The sequence below is a fragment of the Orycteropus afer genome, unplaced genomic scaffold, assembly GCF_000298275.1.
Source record: "Orycteropus afer afer isolate SDZICR_OR568_19922 unplaced genomic scaffold, OryAfe1.0 scaffold00595, whole genome shotgun sequence".
In the NCBI taxonomy this organism is placed as follows: Eukaryota; Metazoa; Chordata; class Mammalia; order Tubulidentata; family Orycteropodidae; genus Orycteropus; species Orycteropus afer.
This window is the reverse complement of record NW_006922182.1, coordinates 1,186,083-1,190,666: the sequence shown is the minus strand read 5'-3', so window position 1 is coordinate 1,190,666 and position 4,584 is coordinate 1,186,083.

Below are 4,584 nucleotides of genomic sequence, written 5' to 3'. Positions count from 1 at the left end.
TATTTATTTTCTTTTCCCAACCTATCTAGGAATTTTCCCTCCCTTCCCTTCCCATCCCTGGCAAGCAACCAAGAAAGACTCCTTCCACGTGTAATCATTTCTTTCACTTTTTACAAAGTCAGGTGGATCTGTTTCTGCATTGTAAATTCTGTTCCACTGGTTTCTGTGTCTGTTATACCAGTACCAGGCTGTTTTGACAACTATGGCTATATTGTAGGTTTTGAGGTATGTGAGAGTGAGACCTTCTACTTTCTTCTTCTTTTTCAGTAATGCTTTGCTTATCTGAGGTCTCTTTCCTTTAGATGTATAATTAGTGACTGATTTTTTTTTCATGTCTTTAAAGAATGTTGATAGAATATGAATAGGAATCACATTGAATGTATGGATTATTTTGGGCAGTATTGACATTTTCATAATGTTCAGTCTTCCTATCCACGAGCATGGTATGTTCTTCCACATATGTAGATCTCTTTCAGTTTCTTGAAGTAGTATTGTGTAGTTTTCTTTGTATAAGTATTTGGTCTTCCTGGTAAGATTTATTCCCAAGTACATGGTAGCATCTCTGGTACCGTAGTGCCTAAGGCACTTGACTGCTAACCAGAAGGCTGGCGATTCAAACCCACCAGCCACTCCTCAGAAGGATGGTTGGGCAATCTACTTCTGTAGTGATACTGCCTCAGAAACCCAAGGAGGGCTTGCTATGAGTTGGGTCAGACTCAATGGCACATAACAACAACAACAACATAGTAAGTGGTATTGATTTCTTTATTTCCTTTTCAGAGACCTCTTTGCTGATGTAGAGAAATCCAATAGAATTTTGTATGTTGATTTTGTATCCTGCCACAGTACTAAATCTTTCAATAAATTTCAGTAGTTTTCTGTCTGAGTCTCTTGGGTTTTCTAGGTATAGGATCATATCATCAGCAAATAGGGATAGTTTGACTTCTTCCTTACCAATTTGGATGCCTTTGATTTCCCTTCCTTGCCCTATTGTCCTGACTAGGATTTCCAATACTGATAAAAAGTGGTGATAGGGGGCATCCTTCTCTGGTTCACATGGCAAATTATTTCAGTCTTTCTGTATTGAGAAATATGTTGGAATTTATTGAAAGATTTAGTACTGTGACAGGATACAAGATGACTGAGGTGGAAGGTGTCTGAATTTTTTTGGGTTAATTTTCCACCCAATTGCATGCAGATATCTCATCACTAAGTCTAGCATCATCAATACTTCTTCCTTACTAGGTCTAATCAGAATAATTTCATCAATATAATGGACCAACGTGATGTCTTTTGGAAGGGAAAGGCAATCAAGATTCCTATAGATTAAAATATTACTTAGTTCCGGGGAGGTGATATATCCCTCAGGAAGCACTGTGAAAGTATAATTGTTGGCCTTGCCAGCTAAAGACAAAGTACTTCTGATGGTCCTTTGAAATTGGTATTGAGAAAAAGACACTGGCTAGATCAATAGCTGTTGACCGAGTACCAGGAGATGTACTAATTTGCTCAACCAATGAAAACCACATCAGGAACACCAGCTGCAACTGGAGTCACCACCTGATTAAGTTTATGATTATCCACTGTTATTCTCTAAGATCCATCTATTTTTCTCACAGGCCAAATAGGCAAATTAATTGGAGATGTGGTGGGAGTCACCACCCTTGTATCCTTCAAGTCCTTGATGGTGGCAATAATCTCTGAAATCCCATCAGGGGTGCAGTATTGTTTTTGGTTTACTATTTTTCTGGGTAGATGCAGTTGAAATGGCTTCCACTTGGCTTTTCCTCCCATAATAGCCCTTACTCTCCATGTCAGGGACCCAATGTGAAAATTCTACCAATTGCTCAGCATATTTATTCAAATTATGCATGCTGGAACTGGGGAAATCACTACAGGATGGGTTCAAGGACCCACTGGACCCACCATGAGATGCACCTGAACTAAGATTCCATCAATAACTTTGACTGGTGAGCCACAGTGATGCTTTGGGTATCCTGGAATTAGTGTCAGTTCAGAGCCAGTATCCAGTAATCCCCAAAAAGTCTGATTATTTCCTTTCCCTCAATGAACAATCACTGTTGTAAAAGGCCTCTGATCCCTTTGGGAAATGCTGGGAGAAATATTGAAAGTATAAATTTTGGCAATGTAGTGGGGTCCTTCCTCAAGGGGATCTGACCTTCTGTTCATTCAAGGCATTGTGGGTCTGTAAATTGACTCAGGTTTGGGAATTGATTGAGGGGCCATGACCCTGTATTCTGGCAATTCAATCTAGACTGCTGGTCATATGACCTAGAATTCTTTTGTCTATACAGATCAACTAAATATTTAGTAGGTTTGCCATGTATTTCACTACTAGGAACACCATGCCTAAGTAGCCAATGCCATACTTCCATAAGAATCAGAGTATTCTGAGTACTGTTTTGACTCTGCTCTCCATTATGGTAACCATGCCCACCTTGTCTTTGTTGATTAAATGTTGCCACTTGTCCCCTACTATTATAAGGTAGTAGATTACAGAATTTATATTCAGGTCTTTTATGCAGCACTTAAGCTGTGACTCAGCAGCCCTGAACTCATTTTGTTCTTTCACCATTTTTTCTAGAGTAAGTAGGACCACAGCCAGCTTCCTTCTACTCCTCATGCTGGCAAAATTACAGAAAAGTATCAAACATGCAATCATTCAGAGCCTCAGTTCTCAAAAATACTTAATCTATTGGTGGTGCTATTTTGCATATTAATGTTGCCACACACACCATGGATTATCAGGGCCCTCTTTACTAATGGAGGCAGAGTCACCAGTGCCTTTACAATTAATTAAATTGGAGAACCAAAACAGAATTGCTAAGATTCAATTTAGGAAGCCCATCCTTAATACTTTGTCTCTCTAGAACAACTCCTGGTACCAAATATGCTAGGCTGGGTGCTCTAGAGAAGCAAAAGAAGTAAAGCTTATATACATAGAGAGAGTGAAATTTATCTTAGGAAAATGGCTCACACACTTATAGAACTTGGCAAGTCCCAAGTTCATGGATCAAACGTCAAGCTGGAGGCTTTTCCCAAATCACGCAGCTGCAGGGGCTGACAAGCTCAAGGTTGACAGGTAGTATACTGGCTTTTGACTCAGGCAGACAACAAATCCAAGATCACCAGGCTGAATGGTGGATTGATCGCTCATGGACAGTTGTAGGCAGCACAACAGGATCCAGATCCACTGAAGAGTTTGTCTTTTTCCAGGATGTCCATATAAATATTGGAAGCAGGCCACAGCCCTAAGGAACCACCCTTTCAATTGATTGGCAGCTCAAAACATATGCATCAGATTGCATCATGGGAATAACTACATCATGACTGCTTAAGCCACCTTAGAATCTTGATCCAGACAAGTTAACACACCACCTCAATTATCATGGTAACTATAGACAAGTATGAGTTTATTGATGTCATTTTGTTATGTGTTTTTTTTGTGTGGTTTTGCTGATTTCTTTGTTGCATATAATTTTCTGTGCTTAGCTCATTTTGTTTATGAATCATGTTATCAACTCCTTCATTATTATTGTTTTAGTATTTGCTAAATATTTGTGTGCATCCTTTTTTTCTTATTATTATTTTGATATGAAGGTTTATTATCTGTCTTTTAGCTTACTCTATGATTTATTACTTTCTTCCAAAGTTTAAAACTGTCTGTTCTATCTTGCAATTCTCTTGATTTCCTCACCATTTAGAAGTTCTATAACTACAATGTTTATTCCCTCTTTTTTGTTTGTAGTTGCCTCACTAACCAATTGATATCTCCATTTCCTTGTTCATAGTCTCATAAGCTTATTTAACTTTGGATACATCTTTAAGTGTCTTGCTTTCTCGGTTATGTGATCATGTGTTAATCTTCAGTTGTTTGCTATTGTTGGTTCTTTATTCAAAAGACTACCTTTAGCATCTCTGGTAATTTGGATCTCTTTTTAACAAATTCCCTTTGTTTCTGCTTATCTGAGTGTATTCTAATTTCACCATATATTTGAGGGACAATTGTGCTGGGTATGTAATTGTTGATTGAATTTTTTTTTTTTTTCTTTCAGGCATTTATATGTACATCCATTACATTCTCACCTTCATGGTTTCTAGTGACAGATCAGTATTATTGGTTGCCCTTTGTAGGTTACATTTCATTTTTCCCAATTTGCTTTCAGGATTCTTTTCCTGTCTTCTGTTCTGATGCTTTTAATTATGCTATTTCCTAATAGTTTTCTTTAGGGTCTATCCTGCTTGGGGTTTATTGAATTTCTTGAATAGATATATTATCATCTTTCATCATATTAGGGAAATTCTCTTCCAACAAATCTTTGACATTATTCTCTGTGGCTTTATGTGTCTCTTCCTATTCTGGAATTCTAATTACACATATGGTATTCCTCTTGAAGATATTTCACATTAATCTTAGACTTTCTTCATTTTCTTTTGATATTTTTTTCTGAGTCATCCCTTAACAAAATAGTATTGAGGTATTTGTCTTCAATCTCATTAATTATATCTTCCATTGATTTGACTCTACACCTTTGCCAATTCAAGTATTATCTATTGCTGGAA